The sequence below is a fragment of the Parus major genome, chromosome 20, assembly GCF_001522545.3.
Source record: "Parus major isolate Abel chromosome 20, Parus_major1.1, whole genome shotgun sequence".
Classification (NCBI taxonomy): Eukaryota; Metazoa; Chordata; class Aves; order Passeriformes; family Paridae; genus Parus; species Parus major.
In genome coordinates, this window is record NC_031788.1 from 2,694,690 (window position 1) to 2,708,831 (window position 14,142).

A 14,142-nucleotide genomic window follows, 5' to 3' on the forward strand; every position below is an offset into this window, starting at 1 on the left:
ATAAAGAATTTGTTTGGAGATGGGAAACAAAGACAGGAAAAAAAGGGTGGTCTCACCTGAGCAAGAGGTGGCCAGTGGAACCTCACAGGGACGTGGGCTGGGGTCTGTGGTCATCACCAGTCTGGGAAGGAGATCAATTAACACAACAAAGATGTTTGCACAAGAGTGCACAGGTATTTCCCTAGACCAGCTTGGCTGCTGGAGGAGAAGTGTTTTGGGACAGCACCCAAATAACCGAGCAAGATGCAGCAACAGAGGGAATTCAGAGGCAAGAAATGGCACATCCTGCAAATGAGAGAGCAGCAACTCCAGCCCTGAGACAGGCTGTGGCTGTTTGTGTCCCAGAGATCTCAGTTCTCCAAAGCCCTCATCAGCTCAGCAATCAGGGATGGTCAGAAATGTAACACGAATGCCAGAGTTTGTGGGGTGAGACACTGAACAGAAAAAGTCATTTTGCCAGTGCATAAATTCCTGCTGCACCATCTTCGTAAATATTGCAGGCAGCCCTAATGCTCCCTTTCAGAAAGGATATTGGAGAACCAGAAAATTTAGAGAGACAGGTTTAAAGCATCAGAGTTGTGAGCTGCTTCCACAGGAGCAGCTCCTAATAGGATAGGTAGATACATAAGAATTTTTGCCTGGAGATGAGACTGTTGAGGCAGATGTGACACAGACTCCTAAAATCATGAGCGTGGAGAAAGATGCTCAGGAACAACTCTTTTATTAACTCTTGTAATGGGAAGAACAGTAGACATCAACAGCATTAAATTATCCAAACTTAAGTGGTTGTCCACCCTGTAGGAAATTAAATTGTGACACTCGTTGCCATGCTGGGGGAGCAAACGTGCAGGTGGGTTTGAAAGGGACAAGTTTTTGAAAGCAATTAGTTGGACCTGAACACATGACATCAGGAAGTCTCTATATCTAGATTTTCCTAAATCTAAGTTAATACTCTTGTGAAATGTCATTCAATACAAGCTCTGTCTCTTTTCCAGTGCCCTGAAGCAGTCATTGTTGGAGATGGGATATTAGGCTGTATGGATAGCTAGTAAACATTTATGGCTTTGAAATAATGAAACCAATAGGAAGAATTTTGCTGATATGGGCCCTGACCTCAAAGTGAACACAAGCTTCAGCAAGCTCTGGCATCAATATGACAACAGGTGCTGAGCGATGAATGTGGGAAAATGCTATAAAAACCACAAATTTAATTCTTATCAATGAATGCTGTGGTTGTTCATTAATAACTGAGAAATATTTGCATCAGAGCTGATCCAAAAACTTACACAAATACTTCTGCTCTGGTTGGTTCACCGTGTAAGAAGAGCATGAAGCAGCATTGCAGCCACAAGGATCAGGCCAAGCCCCCAGAAGAGGTTTTCCCTACACAAATCACTCCTCAAACACTGGCTCAAAGGTCTCTCCTGGGCAGGAGTTGGGACATCCTGGGCTGGCTGGGAGCAGGGTTTGTGTGGCTTTGTCTTTGCAGCTCACATGCTGTTGAGTGGCCCAGGAGTCAGAGCCTTGGCTGGGGACAGAGATGTCACCAAGGCTCAGATTCTGTTCCAAACTGAACCTGTCCTCTCTCCATCAGCACATTTCACAGAACCACTGATTTGGTTTGGAAGGGACCTCGAAGCTCATCTCAATCCAACCCCCAGCCACACACACCTTCCACTAGACCAGAGTGCTTGAAGCCTCATCATGGCCTTGACTTCATCTTTTGTTTTATTCTGTCAATCATATCTTAATCAAAAACCTGCAAACAAGGTCATTCCCCTTATTTATTGAGGGCAAGTGACACATTTTTGTTGGAGCATTGAAGCAGGCACTGCTCAAGGTGTAAATTCTTTGTCCAGGGTGGCTCAGCACTGCTCAGTGCTAATCCCAAGTGATCAGCTTTAGGAGGAAAGGGCTTGGAAAGCTCAGGCAAGGCAAGACCTCAGAAAGTGAAACCATTACCTACAGGTAATTTCCTCACTGCGAGCATTCACTACCAGAAAAAAAAATTCAAAAAAATAATGACATCTAAATTATAGCTCTGCTATTAAGAGCGGTTTGGTGTTGGATCCAGTCTTTGAGGCACAGAACAAACAGGGAGAGAAGCAGAAGCTGCATGAACCTCTCTGGTTTTACATTTGCAGAGCTGTGGATCTGAGGCGAGACTTAAGCTGGGCATGTGGAGAGATGCAGAAATCTTTAGATTTGCATATACAATATTGAGATCATGAGAATGTCACATTTAAATGCAAAACTCACGTGTCTCATGAATAAATCATGAATGGTGGCAAGACTGATTTCTTCTTTTTTTTTTCCCTCCCTCCAATTGTCACCCCCCTCCCACTGATCTGCAAAGCAGACAATTCCTCCTTCCCTTCCAAAGGAAACACAGGGAGAGATGAGACTCGATAAGAAGCTGAAAGCTCTTCCAAAACAAAAACATGTGCGTGTGTTTCTTGTTTATACTTGGCTAGGAAGTAAAGAAGCATCATTTCCTCTCTCTCTCTTTTCTTTTCTTTCCCCCCTTCCTCTTTCTCAAGAGATACCTCAATGCCATGGCAACAGCCTTCAACCCTTCTCTTGTATGACACAAGCAGATTTGGAAAAGGTTAGCTGTGTGTTGTAATCAAACCCAGGCAGGTCAATCACGTAAAGAGATGACTTCCCATGTGCCGTGGAATAATGAATGAATAGATCACACAGGTCTTCCTTCCTTCCCCTCCTTCTCTCCCTCACCATGTGAAGTGCTAGCAGATTAGCATTTTGTCTCTGGTGAATAAAATTGAAGTGAACAATTCCCAAAGGTTACTAGAAAACACGGAGCGTGGCGGAAACGGAGATGAACTGATGGTTCCAACCCCTAAACCCAAAAGTCACCCGAGTGGACAAGCCCCTCTTGGTGTCATTAAAGGGTGGAGAGGTTTTATGTACAAAACACAACAAATAAGACCTGTAAATGCTGTGAAACATGAGCCCCCTCTCAAACTGAACAGGGCTTGCTGCCTGTGTATCGTTTTCAGTCTTGAGATATCACCACCAATTTCACGCTTTGAAAGCAACAATTCAGATCTCATTAACATCAGGCTGGGCCTGGGCGTGGGGTTCTGGATGACACTTTGTAAAAATCAGACATTTAGGATTCATCTAAATGTCAGGAATGTATTGATTCTGACAAAATTTGCTTGAGAAAAGGTTTCTCTGATCAGCTGTGAAAATTTGGATCAAAGATGGGAACACACAGCACAAATTATGTTGGGTGAGGACAGCACTGGAATGTGGGACAAGGGGGCTCTTGATGTACAGTTCCACCCATGTCCCCTGTGTGAACACCTCCACATGGTAAATAAGCCCTTCAATGAGTCTGGGACTTCATTTTCCACACCAGAGGCTGAAAGTCCTGACCTTCCACCCTCACTGATTTACCTCTCCTGAATATAAATCTCTAAGGGAAGAGCTGCAGCCACAGGTCCTACCCCAGCAACCCCAGAGTCCTTCATGCATCTGCTCTGTCCATCACATCTGTCCAGGTTCCTGGTCAGACACCTGACCTAAGGTGTCCCATAGTTTCTAAGGGAATATATGATTTTTCTGGGGTCTGAGGGTTACTTTCTGCCTGCCTCAGCATTGCTAAACCCCAAAATGCTGGCAAAGACCTTCGTGCTGCTTTGAAAGTAAATTGTAGGGGAGAAATGAACCCCAAATACCTTGAGAGAGATTTCAGGTCAGAGTTAAAATTCAATAGAAAGATTATAATAAATGCAGCAATACAGAAAAAGTGGCTCAAACACAAATCCACAAACCTTTTAATGGGGGTGGTGACCACAGTCCTATCAAATGGTGACTGCAGTCCTGCTGAAATTAATGATCCTGTGGAAGTTCTGCTCCTCCTCAGGACCCATCCAGTGATGGTGGTGGTGTCCCCAGACCCCAAACTTCCAGATTATATGCACTCAAACTCAGGCAGGAATGTTCAGTACCTGCCCTTGGGCTGGAGTGGGGAGTTTACAATGGAATGATGGAATCCTGTCAATCACTGGACATTTTTGGGAGTCCTTGGTGGTCTCAGTGGTTGCAGCTGCCCATTGTGCTGGTGCCACTGAGTCCATGGTGGCCCATTAGCAGAGAAGACCCCTCAGGCTGGGTGGGATGTGATGGTGCTTCCCTGTGGGGAGTTATCACAGCTGCGTTCTTTGTGAAGAAAAAGAAACTTTGCCCTGCCTCGAAGGCTTGTCCCTCCTTCCTTCTCTCATCTAACACCCAGCTGGGAGCCTGAGGGGTCGGGTGTGCACTGGGAAACCCCTGCAAATGACCCATCATCAACAATTTGTCAGAAAATAGGTAGAGGAGAGTAGAATACACCAACTGGTTACACCCCACTTTTCTCTTGTGGCCATGACGCCCTCTTGTCCTCCTGCAGGAACATTTTGGGGACATCAGAAGGTTTTGGTGGGGCAGAGGTGTCCTCAGAGCTACACAATAGTGTTGGTGCACAGCATTCAGCAGGACAGTTTCCAGCAATGCAGGATTTTGGCAGCTTTTTACAGACCTGGGGGTGGCCACAGCTGTACTTGGATTTAAAGAAAAGAGCTTCCAGCCTGGCTGTGAATTTCCAGGACTATTTACCACTTGGATTTGCAATATGATGTTGCTAATCACAGTTTGTAGCTGGAGACTGGTTGATGGAAGTGCTTTAGTGGTTGTAGCCATGGACAAGTGGCCCCAAGCCTTGCAGAGCTCAAGAAGCACTTGGAAAATGCTCTCAGGCACTTGGTGGGATTCTCCTGTGCAGGGCCAGGAGTTGGACTCACCGGTCCTTGTGTGTCACTTCCAGCTCAGGACGCTCCATGAGTCCAGGATCCTGTGGCAGTGACCCATTTTTAATGGCAGGCTGTGGTTTGGCACGGTCCTGCTGCAAAACAAGGAGGGCCAGGGAGAACTCCCGCTGCTGCCGAGGGTTTTTGGCTGTTGAACAAGGAAGAAGCAGCCCAGAGACACCGGGTTTGTCTCTGGCTCTTTGCTCTAATTCCATATTAGTGGAGAGACAGGGTGGGGGAAAGCGGAGCCATCACCCAGAACCATCACTCCCTCCTTGGGTTAACAATTCCCTGATGATATTAAGGATACAGCAAACTCAATATTTCCTATTAATCCATGTATCCTACCCTGTAGGCCCAGCTGATGGCTGGTGTGTGTACACACAGTCAGGGATGCTTTGCTTTAATCCCCAAAATTAAGTAAAACAACCAGAGCATAAACAGAGCAGACCTTCCACCTTATGGTTCCATCAGAACACGCACATTTAACTAAATCTGTGCTATGAACCTACATTTTCCTATGGTTTTTGCTTCAGTACTCCCCAGCTGGTGATGCTATTGACTCTTGTGAAACTATTCCAGGTCATACCCATCACAAAACCCCCCAAAAAACCCTATGCTGGGCCAGTTTATTCCAGTAGAAAAGACAATTTCTTCTGAACCCTTGGGCAGACCTTTTTGGATGTTACCTGGAAATACTCCCAGCCTTTACTCCAATTGAAACTGCACTAAAAGAATGGAATTTCCAAAGAAAGGTGCTCAAGGCCACTTGTGCATCCTTTTTCGATCTCTTTTTGTGTGTCTGACAAAATCTAAGTGCTGGTTTTTAAGACAGGGAAGCTTTAAGCACCTTAAAATAGTCTTAGAAGAAACCCAGCTACCAATTAAACTTAAATTCACCTACAGCTTTCTCACCCACTGGAAGTTTCCCAGACCTACTTTTGATTGAATTTTTAATTACAAAGCTGGGTTTGATCTCTGGCTGTTCATTACTGTAGAAAGACCATGCTTAGAAGTGGAAACTTAGAATGAAGAAGAAGGGTTAGAAAAGTATGAGCTCTTATTTCAGGAGAAGGCCTTTTAGCTAATGTGCTTCATTCAATCTGCAGTAGGAAAGGATCTATAAAAATGGCAATATTAACCAATGCTTAAAATTGAAATCCATGATTTTATTTTGAAACAGCTTATCTTTCAGCACTGGATCCGAGTTCTGTGTCAGAAAAAATTTTATCATTTCCCCTCAGCAAAGGATAAGAATGGAGAGAGTAAGAGGGATTAGGATGAAACCATTGCAGGCTTGATAATGGCAGGGAGGTTTTTAAAGATTGACTTTGAAGTGAAAAATTAAGAATACCTTCAGAAAAATATTTCTTCTTATTCAGAACAGAGTATTTGTAAGAGGCATCAAATGTAAACAACAAAAATAGCTGAATGCCAGAGTGAATGAATGTCATCTATCCCCAGGAACCTGAAAGCTGACTTCATTTTTCTTCATTTACATCCTGAAACTAATGGAGGCAAAGTGGGATTTGCTTCCTACTGAGCAAAGCTGGGCACCAAATGACCTGTGCTTGTGCTCCCATCCCATCCCATCCCATCCCATCCCATCCCATCCCATCCCATCCCATCCCATCCCATCCCATCCCATCCCATCCCATCCCATCCCATCCCAGGCCCCCTTTCCCGGGCGGGAGCGATCGATCCCGTCTCGGCCGAGCCCCCGGTGTGCACAGTGGGACATGAATAAATGATGCCGTGTGGATGGAGGGCATTTGGAGCTGTTCCTTGGGTAAAAATCCCTTCCCTCTAAAGCAGCAGCGTCGCCTGTGCCACTCCTGNTCCCATCCCATCCCATCCCATCCCATCCCATCCCATCCCATCCCATCCCATCCCATCCCATCCCATCCCATCCCATCCCATCCCAGTTCCATCTCCTCCTGGGCATCTTTTTCAAAGAGATTATTATGGGGAAACTTGATTTTAGCCCATCTGCCACAGTGTGCCCCAAGTACCAACCCATGCAGGCCACAGGAGGAGGAGTTTTCCACCACCGAGCAAAGCTTCAAGCCTGCCTGGTATCAGGTGGGAGCCGACTCTGAAGTCACTCCTGTCACCCTGGTAGGGCCAGAAGCCATTTGGACATGAACCAGCCTGGAGGGTTTGGCTGGACACACAGACAGCCTCAGCTGAGGTATTTCTCTGACTGTTTTTAAGGGTTTTATGACTGGACACCTCAATCACATGGAATTTGTTTCTTTCTCTAATTAGATGACCCGAATTCTTTAATCAGGAGAAGTTTTTGACTCTTGAATTACCTGCAAACAATATTAATTGTTCAGCAGTAACCTGATGTGTGGCTGATAGTAACAGCAGAGAGAGTTTTGCATGCTGGCTGCAGGAATTCTTCCAACCCAGACACTCCAGGGAATAAACATTCCTGATATTCTTCAGGGCCTCTTCCCTTCCATGAGGGAGAAGGCCCTTCCCTTCCATGGCCTTCTTACTGAACAAGTTATCCTCTCAGCTCTCTACTCCCAAACTTACTGCTCCATCTCCTAATATATTTTCTTTTTTAAATGGCACATGGCAGCCTGATTTTCTCTTCTCTGGACCAGGTATTGTCACCTGACCTCAAACCCAGAAGCTGTAAAACAGTCCCAAAACAACAGGTGATCAGTAGCTTTCACCTACCTGGTATCCAGGAGAGGGAATCACGCACACCTGACAAAGCTGGAGAGTTAGCCCCTTTAATACTTTATATTTTTCCTTTCTATTTTAAAGGATGGAGCCTTTTTAAAACACTGGGCAATAAAGCACCTTATCCCCTCCATGCAGACACTGCTAGAATCTTTGTTTTCAGACTCTGCCTGGGGCTGGCTGTTCAGTACCCACCCAGTTCTCCCCAGCAGCAGATGGGTCAGGACTCACAGGTGAAATCCACTCCTAAAAGCCCCTACATCTCTTTCTTGCTGTTTTATTCCTATTCTTCTCTGTGTTTCATCATCCATCACCTCTTCACCTCAGTTTGGGGCCTTTAGGAGCAGCTCTATGCTGTGAATAGTTTAGTCCCTTGTAGATAATTAACAAGATTTTGTCATTTAAGCTCTGTTGCTTTCTCATTTTTAGCCCCACTTAGCACCAACAGCTGCTCCCTTTGGCTGGAGGGAGCAGTGCTGGGCACGGGCAGCATCAAAGGCAGGAAAACACTTCAATATTCTCTGTCTTAAGGTTGTGATTAAATCATGGTGATTTCTGAAAACTACCATGAAAATCAAGTTTTGTATAGGATTGTTCTCCTGAATAAGAGGTGTAACAGGTATGACACAGGAGAAGATTTTCTTTCTAGCAATGTTATAAATAAACATAAATAGATATTTTATATCTGAACATATGAACAAAATACAAATAAATATATAAAAGAAATTAAATTAACGGATGGAAATAAATAAATATAAATAAAATCAACAACATAAATTTTGTTTCTAGAAATATTGTCCCCTCTGGTTAAATAACAAACACCTCTTGAACTGATCAGCCATGCTCTTAGGCACAGTGTAGGAGTTCTCATCCACTGAGGTTTGGCCTTTCCCATAGCTGAAGCTAGATTTAATTTATTTTCCTAAATTTTACCATTTGAAATCACTGTTCAGCTTTAGAAGTAATGATTATGTGGAAACATAAGGTATTGTGAGACCTCCTAACAGTTGCTCTGCTGCTGTTTCACATCCACCTATGGCACTGAAGCCTCTTGGGCATTAAGAGGGAATTCCAAAGGGGAATTACGAGCAGCCATGTGGGAAGGGAACAATTTCCTTGGCTTGGTCCCTCAATAAATGCAAAACTCATCCTTGGTATCTGCTCCTCCCTTTGGCTTCATTCTGCTCTCATTTCCAAAGGATCACTACATCAGACATGGAGGAGAAGATCCAAACTGGAAGCATTGGTTAAAATATTAAAGGCTAGGACCCATGAGCAGGATTTCCAGCCCAGCTGAGGACAGCAGGAACCACAGACACCAAAGATACCACTGAGACTCATTCTTCAGGGAGCTCTTCTTGTCCCCATTGCAGTGGATGGAGATGTGCAGATGTTTGTGTTCTTCTCCAGCTCTTTGACTTGTTTAGCAAACTGTTTTTTCCATGGTTTCTCCAACCAAGGCGTCCTTGTGGGACAGCACTGTCATGACTTGTGGGCACAGGAGCAGCTTTAGTCGCAGCTGAGATCATAAAATGGTGACATTCCCTCCTGTGGCTACTTCTGTTCAGTTCTCTGCAGCCACTGGAGAGGAATCTGGGTCCCTTCTCAGCATTCAACTGCATTTTAATTGAATTAAGTTCTGTCACAGCAACCCAGCCATCCTATCACCAAACTCCAGTCCTGCCCTGAAATAGCTCTCTGAGTGATTTACAAGTCATGCTCCCAAGTGAAAAGGACAAAAATTAATTTCTCCCTCATTTCCAGGCTGAAAGTTTTGAAACTTGATTTTTTTCATGACTGATTTTCTGCATTCAAAACTTGCCAGAAGTAAAGAGGCAGATGAAGAGTGGGCCATGGTTGTTCACCCAGAGGCAGGCCCTCTTGCTTTCCTTCGACTCTTTTTGATTCCTGAAGGCTCTGAGAAGGTCTCATTTTTACCTTTTATTTGCACCTTTTCCATTGATTCTCAGTACATTGATCTCTCCTGAGCAGCAGCTGCAGTCAACAAGGCCAGGTTGGTGGAGCAACCTGGTCTAGTGAAGGTGTCCCCCACCATGGCAGGAGGTGGAACAAGATGATTTTTTAAGCTCCTGGAGTTTGGTGATAGGATGGCTGGGTTGCTGTGACAGAGCTTAATTCAATTAAAATGCAGTTGAATGCTGAGAAGGGACCCAGATTCCTCTCCAGTGACTGCAGAGAACTGCATAGAAGTAGCCACAGGAGGGACTGACACCTTTTTTAGATTGCCCAGACATCATTCTGTGATTCTGTGATAAATCCTAGGGGAGCACAGGGTCAATTTCTGAGCAATTGCACCACAGGCACCAGGTAGGACTGGGAGCTCTTTCCTATTTCCTGTCGATATAAAACCTCACCTCTGGGTTTCATCTCCACATGTGCCTTTACAAGAGAACTAAATCCTTGTAGAGTGAATGCTGGCTGCTTGGTGCTGCCCTAAAATCCCACCCAGAGCAAAGCAGGGTCACTCTGCTCCTCTGTCCCGAGTGTCACCTCCCCAGTGAATGAGTGTCACCCCTCGGGGGTCACAAACACGGTGTGTGAGGGCTGTGAGGTACCAGAAGGCTTTTGGGGTGACCTCTCCATGGGATATCTCTTCCCTCGACTCAGAGGTGTTGTGGCACCCCAAGACCACTGCCTCCTTGATGCCTCAAGTTTTAGCTTTCATATTTTCCAGACTCTGCACTGCACTGGTACATAACTCTGAACTTCTGATAAAGTGTCAGCAAGTTCTCCTCACAGCTCAGGCAATCCTTTCCCAGCCCCAGAACCAAGGAAACTGCTGCAGCTTCGGGCCCAAAAAGTGCAAACAGCAGCGAATTGAGGAGAGCAGTCTGGGAGGATGGGACTGCATCACCTGGAGCTGGAATTGCACAATTGACCCCAATATGGAAATGGACCAGAACTGATCAAAGTATGAACTCGTGACTGGTCATCCATCTCAGGTGCAGCCTTGGCTGGGTTCTTGCACTGCCCAAGGTGGATCCTTTGAGGGCCTTTTAATAAATCCCCACTTTAACTCTGTCCAGCCTCTGTTCCAGGCACCTCTCAAGGCCTCCCCCTCAGCCGTGGCTGAGCAGAGGGGTCTCTGCTGCCCTCAGGACTCCTTGGCAGCTGTGCTGGGTCACCCTCAGCCCCCACAGCCCAGGCAGCTCCATCACTCTGGGGCTGATAAGACAAACAACATCAGGCCACGCTTCCCTTCCAGCTGGAGAACGTGCCCAGATTCGCCTCCCTCCTGCTCTCAGAAATGAGGCAATTGGGATTTATCTCCTTTTTAGTGTACTTTCTGCCCAGGAATTCAATCTGATTATCCCAGAGCTTTGGCCTACCACTCCTAACCTGGATCCTTGGCCGCCTTCTTTCATGAAAGGGTGTTTTTAGCTCCTCGGCCTACTTTTAACCCTCACAGATAATCCCTCTGCAGCACTTGGTGAATTGCCAGCAGGATTAAAATCTGCTGGGGTTATTTACTCTCCTAATGAAATGCAATATACTCAAGTTTATCAGGTCTAATTAACACTCTGTCCGCAACATCTCTCCTTAGCTGATAATTATAAAGTTTTTAAAAAATCTCCATTCTCCCCCAGCCACCCCAGCCATTAGAGAGGAAATGAATTTCAGTAGGGTTTGTTGGTTTTTTTTTTCCTAGTTTTATTACTACAAATAGATCTCTTCCCAAACTTCATGCTGGCTCATTCCTCCTTCTCTAAGATGAATTGTTGCCAGGAGTTGTCTGACACTTTTTAGTTTTATTTAGGTTTGGCTGAAATGGGATGTGGGTGATGAGTGGAAACTCAGCCCACCCTTGGGCCACAAAAAGAAAGTGGCACAGGCTTGGCAGGGGAGTAGAGGTGGGAAATCCCTGGGAAGGGCTCCTGAGGGCATTTGGGAGAAGGGAAATCGGGTTCTGCCTGAGCACTGAACCTTTCTATTCCAGCATTTCCTGGACAAGGGCCTGCAGGGACAGGACAAGGGGGAATGGATGCACACTGCCATCATTAAACTGTGAGGCTGTGAGGCCCTGGCACAGGGTGCCCAGAGCAGCTGGGACTGCCCCTGGATCCCTGGAAGTGTCCAAGGCCAGGCTGGATGTGGTTTGGAGCAGCCTGGGACAGTGGAAGGTGTCCCTGCCATGGCAGGGGTGAAACAAGATGATTTTTTAAGGTCCTTTCCAACACAAACCATTCTGAGATGATGCTGTGCATACACCTGGCAAGGGAGCAGTGACACTGAGAGTAGGGCACTGAAGTCAGAAGAAAGGAATTCCTGTTAGCTGAGGAAAAAAGCAGGTTTGAGGAGGTCTGGCAGATGCTGACATCAGGCCTGGCTTTGGTTTCCAGTGCTTCTCAGCAGGCCTTGCTGTACCATTTTTGTGGGTGAAACAAGACACAGGGATCCTGGAAAAGGACTCCAAGGTTGCTTTACAAAGTCTGGAAAGCCTGTCTTAACTTTTCACTGTCACAGCTGCTGGTGAAACACTAATATATTTGTAATTCAGAAGAGAATAACTCCAAATAAGCACTGCAGCCTCTCAGAAGCCCTCATCTGTGCTAGATTACGTCAAGGGCTCTTGAATTAAACAAATCTGAAGTTTCTAGGCCAAGCCATTTCTGAGCTATGACATGAAAAAGCATTAGGAGATGCTTCAAACACTCTGAATTACACTTATTTTCCCTAAGACCCATGTCTCAGAAATGGATTGTCTGATACGCCTCAGGTTTTGCCAAAAACATTCCTCCCCTGGCTTTCCACCACATCTGCACAGTCTGAGGATCTGTCCAGCCTTTTTGTAGGGCTCCAGCAGCAGGGCCAAACCCAGACATTGGGCAGCTCATTTTGACAGGGAGAACAGGGAAATCCAATCTTTATGTAATCCCTTTGCAGCCCCCCTGCACTGAGCCAGCAGCTTCTCATGCCCTGATTGCCCTGCCAGCTTTTCCCAAAGCATTTTGATACTTATCACTTTGTCATATTGATAAACATCCCAGGTTTAGGCTGGATGTCAGGGCAAGGTTCTTCCCCAGAGGTGCTGGCACTGGCCAGGCTCCCCAGGGAATGGGCACGGCCCCGAGGCTGCCAGAGCTCCAGGAGCGTTTGGACAGCGCTGCCAGGGATGCCCAGGGTGGGGTTGTTGGGGGGTCTGGGCAGGGCTGGGATTGGACTCAGTGATCCTTGTGGGTCCCTCCCAGCTCAGGATATTCCATGATTCTATGAAATAATAACTATATGCACCAAAGTTTTTTTCCTTTCAAGCTGCACCCCTCAGACTAAACAGAGGTTAAAAGAATTCCATAAAGAGGTAGGGAAGAGTGCATGGACTCGACCCTGCCCACAGGAAGACATCACATCATCCAGACTGGCAGGTAATAGAGAATTTTTCTCTACACACACAGGTATAAAGAAATGTACCTTCCTTGAGTCTGCAATCAGTGAAGCCAAGGATGGGGTACAGATTCAAGCCAGGGCTGCACCAGGTGGATGGAGAGAAGAATTCACCCTGTGTCTCTAAGATCTCCCCACTTCTGCCAGACCCAGGCAGAGCTGGGCAAACTGCCTGTGCAAAACTTGTCTGATAGCACTCATCCTTCTTGCTGGAAAAAACAGAGGTGAAGTGATGGCAGGCACTTGGGCAGCACAAGCTGCTCCCTTTCCTGCCTGGTTGCAGCAGGATTTGAGGCTACTCAGCATTTTACTAAAGCAGGTACCGGTGTTGTTATAAAGAAGAGGATGTTGCTGCTCAGATGCCTGGAGGAGAATCCTCACCCTCATTTCTGATGAGCTCCTGCCAGGGAGCATTTAGGGAGTTAGGTGAAAGCAGTGTATTATCCATGTTCCCTTGCATTTATATCTTTTCCATTAGTGAACTGCTGGAAGAGACCCAAAATCTGATGCTGCAGAGGAAAACAGTGACAGAGAAAAAAATCTTACTGTGTTGATCCATCTCAGCACAAGGAAGGGCACACTCCAGATTTATCCCTCGTGCTGGGTGTGCTCCATGCCTTAACACCAACTGTGATGGAGCTAGACTGATTCCTTGAAAAACTCAGCTGTTGGAGGCTGAGAAAGAGGAGGAATGAGGAATGATGCTCCAAAAGAGTTGTTTCTCTGCTTATGATTTTCAGCTCCTGTCTAATCCAGAGTATGTAGGAGACAGATAGGAAAGCAGCTGCTTAAAGAGAACCTTGAAGAGTCTCCCACGGCTGAGGGAGAGCAGCTCAGTCCCTTGGGAGGTGTCTGTGGACCTCTGCACTCTTTGGGCTGGAGCAGGAAGGGAGGATGGAGGGTCCCCTGCAGTGGCCCTGGGCTCATTTCTGGGTGGTCCTTCCAGAGAGCTCCTGGTGTCCACCTGTGAGTGCTCTCCAGGCTGGGACAGGTGCCCAGAGCCCTGGGGACACCAGCAGCTCCCTCAGAAGATTGTGCCAAGGTGGGGCCAAGGGAAGCCTGAAACGAGGAGGGGAGAAGTTGTAACTAAATTTGAAACATGCTTTTATGGACAAGGTCTCTCGGTGTGGTCCTGCAGCTCCACCCAGACTCGCTGCAGGCAAATCCATTGCCAAGGCCTGTGTGGAAAAGGTTTTGGGGTCTGTGTGGGAGATGGGTTTTGCTGAGT

General features: G+C 46.4%; 1 protein-coding gene and 1 long non-coding RNA gene across 2 annotated transcripts in view; both read right to left on the reverse strand.

Annotated features, from left to right (window-relative positions):
* Window positions 1-14,142, reverse strand: part of LOC107213168 (perilipin-3-like) — a 663,366-nt gene that overhangs the window by 434,486 nt on the left and 214,738 nt on the right. The gene's annotated exons all lie outside the window — the stretch shown is intronic.
* Window positions 706-6,384, reverse strand: LOC117245328. Its single transcript, XR_004499943.1, has 2 exons — window positions 4,809-6,384; window positions 706-4,299 (listed from the first exon to the last, which is right to left on the reverse strand). It is a non-coding gene; the product is annotated as an uncharacterized LOC117245328 (long non-coding RNA).